General features: G+C 38.5%; 1 protein-coding gene across 1 annotated transcript in view; it reads left to right on the plus strand.

Moving 5' to 3' along the window:
- The window catches only part of LOC145268856 (uncharacterized), a 98,241-nt gene that overhangs the window by 37,951 nt on the left and 46,467 nt on the right, over positions 1-13,823 (plus strand). The window lies entirely within an intron of this gene.

Below are 13,823 nucleotides of genomic sequence, written 5' to 3' on the forward strand. Positions count from 1 at the left end.
TGGTCAGTGTTTGGAAAAGCATGTGTTCGAGACACGTGGATAAAGTCACACGCGGCTGGAGAAAGAGAAATGAATTGTTTAAAATATTTAGAAAAAATGTGTTGTTGAAAATACTAGACATAAAGGCTTTTTGTTTAAAAAGAAAAAGTCGATTTTTTTCCCTTTCTTCTATTTCCTTGCGATGGAGTCTACAATGTGCTGGGATCCGTTAAAATGTAACGATGCCATTAAAAAAAGGTGTAATGTTGTACACCTTGTTTTAATGGCATTGTTGTTTTAATGGCGTTCCTGAGATTTTCCTTGCGATGGAGTCTACAATGTGCTGGGATCCGTTAAAATGTAACGATGCCATTAAAAAAAGGTGCAATGTTGTACACCTTGTTTTAATGGCATCGTTGTTTTAATGGCGTTCCTGAGATTTTCATGGGTGCCTCTGTTCGATTCTAAAACTTCTTGGCTTTTCTTTTTTATCAAATCTTTGAGTTCATATATTAGATCCATTGCTCTTTTTGTTTCTTGTAAAATAGATTCTCTATCGCTCTAAACACTTTCTTCTACCCGAGACTATTCGCTGTCTCTACAAATCTACCATCAGACCATGTAAGGAGTACTATTGTAATATTTGGGCCGGTGAATCTGTGTTGAAATTGTTGAAATATACAACTGATATAAAAGTTGACCGTCGGGTTCCGTTGTTGATTGGGATACGAAATGGCACGTTTCATCTAACCCTGTTAAGACTCAGTTCATGTCTTTCAATTGTAGATGTGCCCCTTTTCTTACTGAGATTCTCATGGATGGCTCTGCTCTTTACAAAAAATTTAGATAGGAATTTCATTTTTCCATACCGCATTCCACTGGCCCTTATTAAATTCGTCCAATATGACTGTTTTCAAAACTTGTCAGTTGAAGAATGTTGATTTCAAAGCTTCTGCACACTTCTTGCAATTGACCTGAGTTCATTGTGGATTGGGATACGAATATGTTTCATCTAACCCTGTTAAAACTCAACTGGTGTCGTTCAATTGTAGATGTGCCCCTTTTCTTCCTGATGGATGGCTCTTCCCTTTCTTCTGAAACTTCCTGGTCTTTCTTTCACATCAAATCTTTCTTGGAGTTCATATATTAATTCTATTGCTCTTTCTAAAGTTGTCTCTATTGCTATAAATACGTTCCTACACCCGAGACTATTCTCTATCGCTACAAATCTACTATCTGACCATTTATGGAGTACTGTTGTTATTTTTGGGATGGTGAATCTGTTTCCCATTTGAGGGTTCTTGATAAAATGCAGAAACGTATCTGTAATTTGATTGGTTCCCGCTCTTTCTTCTTCTTCTTCTCTGCAACCTCTATCTCACCAACGTGATGTTTCTAATCTCAGTCTTTTCTATAAATATTATTATGTCATGTATTCTTCAGAATTGTCTGATTTATTCCCTGCTTCCTTTGTGTCAGCTCGTTTGACCTGTTGATCCTGTGGTCTTCATCAATTTGTTAATTTAATACCTCAAGAAACTGCTCACTGTTGCTATTTATTTGCTTTTCCACGAGAATGTGACACAAGGTTGTTTTTTTATGTTGTGGGTGAAAACCAGCTCCCCAAAAAGGGGCACTTTGGAAGTAGGCAAAAATAAAAAATGCCTTAGATTAGAAGGATTTCCCATACATACAAATTTTTTTTATTACATTTTTACCGCAAACAAGGCACGGTACGGTGCCACTTTGATATGTAGGGGGCTACCGTCAGGGATATAAGTTGCAGGGATACTATGTAGGGAGTTGAGCAGCAAGATGTCTGTAATTTGATTAGTTCCCACTCTTTCTTCTTCTTCTCGGCAACCTTTATCTCACCAACGTGATGTTTCTAATCTCAGTCTTTTCTATAAATTCTATTATGTCATGGAATCTCCAGAATTGTCTGATTTATTCCCTGCTTCATTTGCTGCAGCTCATTTAACTCGTTGATCTAGTGCTCTTCATCAATTAACTGTTTAAGTATATAATTGTAATAAACCTTCTCTACCACCAATAGCAATGGCCAAGAACACATTACCTGAAAGTACTTCTTTTAAACTCCTCGGCCTAACGTTTACAGGGAATATGAACTGGAATAGATACATTGAGAGCATTGCCAAGGCTGCTGCAAGGAAGGTTGGCTCCCTCTACCGTGTTAGAAAACTACTTACGCCTGACAGTATCCTATACCTCTATAAGGCAACCATTCGCCCATGTATGGAGTACTGTTGTCACATCTGGGCTAGTGCATCTGCTGCTTGTCTCTCACTCCTGGACAAGGTTCAAAAGAGAGTCGCCAACCTGATAGGTCCTGAACTGTCAGCTAGGCTTCAGCCTCTGTCCCATCGACGAGATGTTGCATCCCTCTGCCTGTTCTACAAATACTTTAATGGTGAATGCTCTGACGAACTGCAAACACTTGTACCTCCCCGACGTAACTACCCCTGACAAACCCGACAAGCTATTAAGTCTCATCCCTTTGCAGTAGAGATCCCTAGGTGCAAGAAAGCCTTTTACTCCAATAGTTTCTTCCCCAGAACTGCGGGTCTTTGGAACTCCCTTCCGGGATTCTGCTTTCCCAACTGCAATGATATGCAGAAGTTCAAGTGTAATGTTAACAAACATCTTTCTACTCATCTTCCTTCATAATGACCCTGCTAATTAAGTCCCTGATAGTAGCCCCCTGCTTCAAAGTGGCACTGTGCCTTGTTTGGGGTGAAAATTGAAAAAAATAAATAAAAAAAAAAAATACAGCTTCTAATTCCAGTAGCTTCTTTCCAAGGATTACAAAGTTGTGGAACACTTTTTCTGCTCACTGTTTTCCTTCTACCTACAGTTTTGGTCTTTTCAAGACTAAGTTCAATGGGTCCCCATAAAATTTCAATCTTCTTTTCCAAAGTCAGCTCTTAAATGCATTAAAACTTTCGAATTCCAAAAAGGGTTGTATAGTCAATATTATCACGTTAAATCACCAGCGCTGTATGTTTTTGGGTATGTGGGTGTATATAATGCTTCAAGGGTCTGAACACCCCAGCCAGGCTACGTAAGTGAGAACCCAGGCACAGCAGGCAGTTAGTAACTCAACTTGCCACATGAACCCTTGTCATTCACTTGATAATTTTGACTTTTTATTAAGAGAGTCTTCTCCAGAGAGCTCATGAAGGTTGTGCCTTAGGATTGTCTTGTTTGTATGGAGTCTGCCTCGTAGATTGCAGTTATTCTTTAACTTGCACGGTTGCATGTTTTTACCCCCGACAACAAGAACAGCAAGGCCCAGTGGTTGCATATGAAGTCAAGGAAGGCTTTACTCACACGAAGGAATGACATAGAAGGATTTTCAAGTTAAATTCAATTTTTGCACTATCTTTTGTCTCTTAAATTGTTAGGTGAAAGTACAGAATAATTTACAAAGCCCCTCCCTCCAGATGTTAAGAATGGGTTTCTAAATAATAATGCTTAATTTATTTTTTCTTTTATCACGCCATGTTCTCTTCCAATTTTCGGATTTTGTAATCATGCATTTTATTTGAATGGATTGATGAGTGCTTTTTCTTCTGATGAGTTAAGGGCAAAATAAATTCAATTGTGATTTTTTTTGGAGCGTGCTTATATATATATATATATATATATACACATATGTGTCAGGTCATGTCATGTGCTACTGGTACCATGTAACCCAGTACTACCTGCCTCATGGTCGGGTCACCGGCGACTAAACTGGTTCCCCCACTAGACTTGTTTGGTGAGGAGGGCGGCTAGTCTCCCTGAAGGATAAAAAACAAGACCTTCCAAAGGGCGAATGAACTCTTTTTCTGGGTCAACGGCATTGTATTGGGGTGGAGAGGGCTCCCGTAAGCCGTGGTGAAGGCAACATTTCTAGGAGAAGCAAATCTCTGATTTAAAAAACCATAAAGCGGAACACCATTACCCGCATTAAGCTGGTCTGCAGTTTAATTTGTTGCTGGCTATCTTGCTCTTGCTTGTTGCTGGATCTCAACATTTTGAACCGAGAGAGAGACTTAGCTGTCGTACAAAGCTAAGACTCTGTAACATCATATTTGTATAGATACTCCCTCAGGCATTTGGGCTCATGGATTTTAAATGTCTGAGGGAGTGGCACTCGTCTGAAAAGACGTTACAATCATCATATATACATATAACGAGGGTAGATAGAGGAAGAGAGTAAATTCAATTCTATAAGAGGTTGCATGTTTTTAGCCCCAACGACAAGAACAGCAAGGCTCAGTGGTTGCATATGAAGTCAAGGAAGGCTTAACCCAGAACACACGAAGAAATGACATAGAAGGATTTTCAAGTTAAATTCGATTTTTACAGGTTGACTATGGTAACCAACACTGGCCAGGTTTCACCGCCATACGTCATCATCCTCAAACTATTTTAGCTTTACTTTCAGCAATTTCTGTAATTCTCGCTCTAGAAGTGTAAGCCATTTTGAGTTTCAGAACAGTTTCAGATGGTTCGCTGTTACACACAAGTACTGGGAGGTGATTTGTTTGTAGTAGACAGTTCCACAGAACAAAATATTCTTACCGTGTCGAAACCCGGGAAAAGAACATGTGAAATTGCTTCAGAAAAGGTTTAATATTTATGAAGCAATTCTGGTTTCTGATTGGTTGGTAGCAGAACGTAAATTTATTTGATTCGTCAGTTCTTAGCAGCATCGTTTATAAATAGAATCGTCCGACTGTGTGGGATCATACCCCATTATAGAACCAAAATATTGCAACACTCGCTTTCTTTAATTTGTCCTTTTGTAACAAAAATGATTAAATAAAATCCGAGCAGCTATCTTTTCTTTTTCGACAAGTTTTTATTACATGCTACTCTCGTGTCTCAACACCACTTAAAAAATTTCTCGCTGCCATGTCCATGGTCTTGGATATGACCTTAAACTATATCCAGTGGTGAGGCCCCAGCTTACAGGCTTTGGGGAATGTGGAGCCACCCTTTGATTGCCATTGCTCCCAGGTCCACTCTGACCTAGAGTGGTAGTACCTGTTAGGGTCCCAACTATGGGTTAAATAGAAACCGACTTGAAAACAACAAATATATTCTATTAAAAAATTTTTCTTCAAAATCTTTGGATTCGGCATTAAATAACCTGAAAAGGGTTGATATGCCGTAAAACAAAAGCAACCAACCAACCAGCTACATGTCCATCTAGCCTGGCTCGCGTTTCTCTTTCCTCTGCCACAGCCAGCCCATTCTCGTCCTCGACTTTTTACACATTCTTTTTTTTCGACATCCACTTTGTTTTTCCCCGACCACGTAGTACATTTTTTCTCTGCTTCCAATCTCTTCGCAAGCCAGCCACCCTCTGCTGCTGCTAATAGTTTCCCATATGCTCAAATGCACTAAAATTTTTGCTTCTTGTAAAATAGATTCTCTATCGCTCTAAACTCTTTCTTCTACCCGAGACTATTCGCTATCTCTACAAATCTACCATCAGACCATGTAAGGAGTACTATTGTAATATTTGGGCTGGTGAATCTGTGTTGAAATTGTTGAAATATATAACTGATATAAAAGTTGACCGTCGGGTTCCGTTGTTGATTGGGATACGAAATGGCATGTTTTATCTAACCCTGTTAAGACTCAGTTCATGTCTTTCAATTGTAGATGTGCCCCTTTTCTTACTGAGATTCTCATGGATGGCTCTGCTCTTGAGGAGAAATTATTTACAAAAAAATTTAGATAGAAATTTCATTTTTCCATGCCGCATTCCACTGGCCCTTATTAGTAGTGCATTTTTTCTCTGCTGCCAATCTCTTCGCAAGCCAGCCATCCTCTGCTGCTGCTGCTAATACTTTCCCATATGCTCAAAGGCACTAAAATTTTTGGTGCTTCTTCTCTATAAGAGAGAGTATCGGAAATTGAAATATCAAATTTCAAGTAAACCCAATGGTATCTACTTAATTGTCATGTTGCAGTAATGAACGTATCCAAAAATTACTCTAGTTGTAGAATGTTTGAATTAAAAAAAAAAAGAAAGAATAATTTTCAGATCGCCAAGTTCACCATGTTGAAACACATGTAACAAAAATCGAAAACACTATCAATAATTCCCCCCACTGTTTATCTTTTTTTTTTTTTTTTTTTTTTTTTTTTATTCAATTTTCACAGGGGGCTACTATTAGGGACTTAATTAGCGGGGTCATTATGAAGGGAGATGAGTAGAAAGATGTTTGTTAACATTACACTTGAACTTCTGCATATCATTGCAGTTGGGAAAGCAGAATCCCGGAAGGGAGTTCCAAAGACCCGCAGTTCTGGGGAAGAAACTATTGGAGTAAAAGGCTTTCTTGCACCTAGGGATCTTTACTGTAAAGGGATGAGACTTAGTAGCTTGTCGGGTTTGTCAGGGGTAGTTACGTCGGGCAGGTACAAGTGTTTGCAGTTCGTCAGAGCATTCACCATTAAAGTATTTGTAGAACAGGCAGAGGGATGCAACATCTCGTCGATGGGACAGAGGCTGAAGCCTAGCTGACAGTTCAGGAATTATTTACAAAAAAATTGGCGACTCTCTTTTGAACCCTGTCCAGGAGTGAGAGACAAGCAGCAGATGCACCAGCCCAGATGTGACAACAGTACTCCATACATGGGCGAATGGTTGCCTTATAGAGGTATAGGATACTGTCAGGCGTAAGTAGTTTTCTAGCATGGTAGAGGGAGCCAACCTTCCTTGCAGCAGCCTTGGCAATGCTCTCAATGTATCTATTCCAGTTCATATTCCCTGTAAACGTTAGGCCGAGGAGTTTAAAAGAAGTACTTTCAGGCAATGTGTTCTTGGCCATTGCTATTGGTGGTAGAGAAGGTTTCTTGTAGTTATTGAAGGAAACAAGCTTAGTCTTAGCAGCATTGAATGTGACCAACCATTTTTGTCCCCATTCCACTACGGATTGGAGGTCATCCTCTAGTGTTTCTGCCATTTCCTTGGATATGTGTTCATTTGTTTTCCCCTCATATCTGTTATAGAGAGTGGTGTCATCGGCAAATATACCCATCTCCGAAACAATTTTATCAGGGAGGTCATTTATGAATATCAGGAATAATAGAGGTCCAAGGATAGACCCCTGAGGTACTCCCGCATTTATGTCATATTGTTTGGATGTACGACTGTCGAGGACAACTTTGATTTTTCTTTTACTTAAGAAGGATTTAATTACATTATGAATTCTTCCAGTGATTCCATATGATCTAATTTTCCTTAGAATACCATCGTGCCATACCCTGTCAAAAGCCTTAGATATATCAAGGGCCATCGCTCTACCCTCCCCTGTTTTGTCCAATGAACGAAAACAAAAAACAATTATCCAATTGGAGAAATGCTGGCTTTTCATATTGCCAAACCTGACTGCATCTCAAAATTTGTATGACACAATTTTTTCTTGTGGCGGTCAGGTTTTGAGTTTGACTTTTTCTATTTTTTTTAGTAAGCGAATGACACCCACGCTAATCATGCACACTGCAATTTTCCCTACAGTTTTACAATGCTGTGCTATATAAGATGTGCTTTTTAAAAGTCTCTTTCCCTGTCACCAGATGCCAGCCTTTCTTGCCCTCAATGTCACATGTCCATCTTCCCTGGCTCGCACTTTGCTTCTCTCCTCATGCTGTCCTTTTTTCCTTTTTCTCCTTCCTGTGACGACAGCACAAGCACACTTGCATATGTATTTTCAATAGTTAGCTATCCTACGGCTGCTGCTGATTTTCTCCCACGCGACCATACGCACTCTGTTACACTCGTAGATTACAGGATTGCAGAATGTGGTCTTTAATCGTTGAATGTTTGAGTTAAAGAATGTCGCAGTAATGAACATATCCAAAAGTTACTCTAATCGTTGAATGTTAAAGAAAAAATGATTTTCAGATCGCCAAGTTCGCTGCGGTGAAACGCATGTAAAAAAAATCTGTCCTGTTCCCTTTTTGACGTTATCGCGAACAAGCTTTCTTAAATTGACATCAGGCTGCAAAGTACACTGTACCAACATTGAGCCGACAAAAAAAAAAAAAAAAAATCATCCAATTGAAGAAATGCTGGCTTTTTATATTGCCAAACCCAACCGCATCTCAATTTGTATAAGACACGTTTTTGTCTCGTGTCGGTCAGGTTTCGAGTTTAAGAATTTTTCTCTTTCTTTTCGTAAGCGAATGATACACACGCTAATCATGCAGACTATAATTTTCCCCCTACAGTTGCGAAAAACAATAAGGTAAAAAATTAAGTATTAATGAAAATAGGTTTCAAAGACAGCGAAAATTAAGTTTTGTAAAAACAAAAAAAAAGAAAGAAACCAGAAATTTCAACTTGTGAAAAGGGAGGTAATTATTTTCCGCAATCTTTGGCCAATGTAGCAAATCTCAGTTGTTTTTTTTTTTTTTTTTTTTTACATAGGAGTCACCACTTATCAAGGCCCAGGGCCACTCGAGGATAAGGGTTAAAAGAGTGTACAGAGTCAATGGGACAATATCGTAGTAATTGTTATTAGTGGAAATTTGGTAAATTGGATTACTTAAGAGGAACGGCTCATCAAGAATTTGTTTACGTTGGACTTGAAGACGACCATATTGTAGTCAGCTGGAAAGCAGGCAGACGGAAGAGAGTTCCACAGGTGTGCAGTTCTAACAAAGAAGCTTTGTTCATGGAATCTACATTTAGGGTTCAAAAGAGAGTCGCAAATCTGATAGGCCATCTAAGCTTCAGCCTCTGTCCCATCGACGAAGCGTTGCATCCCTCTGCCTGTTCTACAAGTATTTTAATGGTGAATGCTCTGATGAACTGCAAGCACTTGTGCCCCCACGACGTGAACACCCTCGACAGACCCGACAAGCTGCAAAATCCCACCCCCACACTGTAGAGATCCCTAGATGTAAAAGATCTTTCTACTCCGGTAGTTTCTTCCCCAGAACCGCTAGACTTTGGAATTCCATTCCAGGTCACTGCTTCCCCAACTGTACTGACATGCAGAAGTTCAAGTGCAACGTGAACTAACATCTTGCTGCCCAAATCCCTACATAGTACCCCAGTAGTTGTTGCCCCTGATAGTAGCCCCCTACACCAAAGTGTCAATGTGCCTTGTTTGGGGTGAAAATGTAATTAAAAAAAAAAAAAAAAGGTTTAGGCACAGATAAAGAGTGGGGGAAATTATTGATAGTGTTTTCAGCTAGATGAGTGTTTCTCATGAAAGTTTGGCTAGTGGGGGGGACCATAGATTAGAGCTCAGTCGAGCACTTGCCATGAAAATAACGATAAAGCAGAGGCAGGCTAGCAACATCTCTTCTGTGAGAAAGAGGGTGCAGGGAAGAGAAAACTGATTTCATTAACAATTAATTTTCTACCTTATAGTTTTTCATAATTTTTGGATATGTTCATTACTGTGACCTGACAATTAAGTAGATACCGTTGGTTTTACTTGAAATATGATATTTTGATTTTTCGAATTTCACTCTAATAATGAAGGAGCACCAATTTTTTTTTTTTTGTTAAAATAACGTGTATTCATCTGCTGTATATCTGTAGAAATTCACTCTATTCACTTCAAGTTCTTGCACGCAAGCCCCTGCTCCTCTCTGTGATCCAATTGTCGATTGCGTGACACTGCTGTCCGAACTTTCACTTTCTGGTTACCACTTGACGCGTCTTCTCTCCACTCCAAAACGAACTTCTGCAACTTTAGCTTTTCTCTCCCCGAATCCGACTTTTCTCTTCTACAAATACAACTTCTCTGCTCGCAATCTAACTTCAGAATGCCTTCCTTCCCCAAATCACTCCTCTTTTATCTCCAATCAGGAGCATCTCATTTGCATACCTCGTGGTCACCCTGTAGGCATATAAAGAAACAGGGCAGCCATTTTTGTTTCTTTCTTCTTCATTATGAACACGAGGTAAGCCACACAAAAACGCGGTCGGTCGTTCTTGTTTCTTTTTTCTTCATTTACACCACACCAATGATATTTTTTTGACACATACTTAATTGGATTTAAACGTTTAACCATCTTTGTTGCATTATGAAAAACGATAAGGTAGAAAATTAATTATAATGAAAAAGTTTTCAAAGACAATTAGCAAAAACTGTGATTTTCTAAATTGGCCTAAGATTTCAGAAATAATTACCTCCCTTGGTACAAGTTACTCTCTGGTATTTTTTTTTTTTTTCAAAACTGAATTTTTGCTGTCTTTGAAAATTATTTTCATTAATAAATAATTTTCTACTTTATAATCTTTCATAATTTTTGAATATGTTGATTTCTGTGACACGATAGTTAAGTAGATACTGTTGGGTTTACTTGAAATTCAATATTTCGATATTTGAATCTCTCTCTAATGAAGAAACAATTTTTTTTGTTAAAATAATGTACATTTATCTGCTGTAGACTTTTATTCTATTCACTTTCTCGCCCTCAACGTCACATGTCCATCTTCCCTGGCGCGCATTTTGCTTCTCTCCTCATGCTCTCCTATTTTCCTTTTTCTCCTTCCTGTGACGGTCCTGGATATGACCTTAAACTATATCCAGTGGTGAGGCCCCAGCTTGTGGGCTTTGGGGAGTGTGGAGCCACCCTTTAATTACCATTGCTCCCAGGTCCACTCTGACCTGGAGTGGTAGTACCTGTTAGGGTTCCAACTATGGGTTAAATAGAAACCAACTTGAAAACAACAAATATATTCTATTAAAAAATTTTTTCTTCAAAATCTTTGGATTCTGCATTAAATAACCCGAAAAGGGTTGATATGCCGTAAAACAAAAACAACCAAACAACCAACCTTCCTGTGACGACAGCGCAAGCACACTTGCATAATTTGCATATGTATTTTCAATAGTTAGCTATCCTACGGCTGCTGCTGATTTTCTCCCCTGCACTCTGTTACACTCGTAGGTCACAGGATTGCAGAATGTGGTCTTTAATCGTTAAATGTTTGAGTTAAAGAAAAAGAAAAATGTCGCAGTAATGAACATATCCAAAAGTTACTCTAATCGTTGAATGTTAAAGAAAGAATGATTTTCAGATTGCCAAGTTCGCCACGTTGAAACACGGTGAAACACGGTGAAACACGTTGAAACACGTTGAAACACGGTGAAACACACGCAAACACCTGCTCTTCCCTGTGCTCCAATGATACTTTTTATTATTTATTTATTTTTTTTTGACACATTAAATAATTGGATGTTATATTCATTGTGTAGGTTAACTTTGTTGTTACTGTTCATATGTCACTGTCTTTACGTCCCTTGAGGTAAGATTGGCAAAATACTCTCAAACCCTATATCACATAAAAGGGCCCAAATTTCCCTAATTACCGTTATGTTACTATGCAATATAAACAGAACTTTTTTTATATATATAATAAACACTTTTTATTTATTTTAAACAATATATACAGGATTTTTTTTTTTTTAAAATTTTAAACAATATAATCACACATTTAATTATTAATAATTTAATTGTAATTTATTAAAGTTTGATACTTTGAAAAACAAAATATTTTATGAATTGTTATGCTTACAAACCAGTTAATCCACAAGGGTTTTGTCATTCAATGAGGAACCCCTCTCTGGACTTTAGCCATCTAACTCTGTCCTGAGCTATTTACCGCCATGTGAGACCTGTTATATTGGTTTTGTAGGTTAACTTTGTTGTTACTGTGACATTTTCATACTTCGCTAGCGAGCGTTTTCATTTTTGTTTATGTTTTGGAGATTGGCGGGAAACAAGCTCAGCATCGGTGCAGACATATGGGTGTCTCGCTTTCATTACTTACTTTACCTCACTATTTATTTATTGTTGTATATGTGTTACAGAGAGAGAGAGAGAGAGAGAGAGAGAGAGAGAGAGAGAGAGAGAGAGAGAGAGAGAGAGGTGAGTAAACGTGGAGGTAGACACGTTTACCAGAACCGAAGGTCAGCTGACCAAATTACGTATGTGTGACGTGGTTGGCTAGATCTGTGAGATTTGATTTGAGCTTTGAAGAAGACGGACGTTTTTCCGTGGTCTCCCCCTCTTAACTGGGGAGGGGGGAGACGAACGCTGACGTGTGTGAAGAAGAACCCACACAAGCAGATTTCACTTCCACCTGCTGCAGGACCTCTGGGGAAAGTGAAATAAAAAAAACTATAAAACACATTCATCGTCTTGGAGTGATAAATCTTCGTCAAGCAGGTACCAAGTCTCCCTTCAGGATGAGAAATTTCCAGATGGTCCGTTTTGAAGAAGCAGAGGTAGGTTCAGAAATTACATGTCACACACACGATTCCCTTTATGATAATCAAACACACAACCCTTTATATTAGAGACAGTCATACGCACACGAATACATTTTGATGTTATACAGTGTATACAAGAAACGTAAATGTATGTCTTCGCCTTTTGAGTGTATACACCCAAACGTAAAAAGTGCCCCTCAATGATCTAAATGGCGCCCCACGATGATAACCCCAGTGAGAACTCCGATGATAACGAATATATAACATATGTACATGGTTCGTGTGTCACTGTCTTTACAATATGTCTCAGGAGCGTTTTGTTCTTTTGTATTGCAGGCTGTACCTTGGGTTTAAGTTGAGTAAAGCTTGGTCCGCACAACCAAGTTTCCTTACCCTACAACATTGAATTTAAAAGTTTTAATTATGTATTGTTTTATTGGAATCCTTTGAGATGAGTAATTTTTATATTTATTTATTTATTTGTGGACTGTTATCCTCATCTTTATAGTTGTTATTTCACCACAAATAAATATGCAAATTACTCATCTCAAAGGATTCCAATAAAAACAAGGAAAGTATGCATGGTCCTCCGTGAGTGCACAGAAAACGAGGCATAAAAAAAAATGACTAAGTTCATCAGTCCCCACCACCCCACCCCATTTAGCTCCCAAAGCCACCAGGAGACGTCCAATCCTGATGAAAATGTACAAACGGTGCAGTTTTAGGCCTTAACATATGGAAATTTGAGTTCTGCACCATAAAAAAGAAATGACTAAGTCCATCATTTGCCCCCCCCCATTTAGCCCCAAAAGTCTCCAAGGGCTTAACATATTTAAATTTGAGTTCAGCACCATGCGAAACTGCTAAATAGACATACACTGAAAATTTTGGACAAATATGGTAAAATAGTCCCAAAAATGGAGTGTTTTTTATTAGCCCTAAAAGAACCTCTGGAGCACACCCAAGAGTTATTGTATAGTATAGATAAACAAAATTATATAGAAATCAGTTACAAGTTTTCAGAAAGTTTTATAAAAATCCAAGGCATCAATTTTTTTTAATAAGCACAAAAGTATCAATTTTAGCCATTTTAACCCAAAAGGCACCCCAAGGAGGGCAAATGGAGTTTTCCCAGAAAATCCGTTCTGTTACATTTTTTACTCATATCATGTTTAATATTTGTGCAAAATTTCCAAAAATTCCAAGGCATAAGTTACTGAGGAAAGTACGGACAGACAAACGGACAAGGGTGAATTACAGGTTCACCCTCCTTTTGTTGGGGAACCAAAAATAATGTATAATTCTATTCGGTACAGACCCAACAATGGATGACCAGATAAGAACAAAAACTTGGATTTTTAAGACTAAAAAAAAACAACCTTGATCACTCTTTGGGGTCCGTGGTGCAGTGGATAGAGGCGTTGAGTCTCTACGGTTCCAGGTGAGCATTGCCAATCCTATCAAAAGCAGGATTAGTTATCAAAAAAAAATGTGATCAGACAACAACTATGGAAGGCAGTAATTACTGGGGATACGATTACAAGACTCAGCATTTCTATACCGTTGCGGTTAAGCACCTGA

The sequence above is a fragment of the Euprymna scolopes genome, chromosome 44 (genome assembly GCF_053919585.1).
Source record: "Euprymna scolopes isolate OS-2025 chromosome 44, ASM5391958v1, whole genome shotgun sequence".
NCBI classification, from domain to species: domain Eukaryota; kingdom Metazoa; phylum Mollusca; class Cephalopoda; order Sepiida; family Sepiolidae; genus Euprymna; species Euprymna scolopes.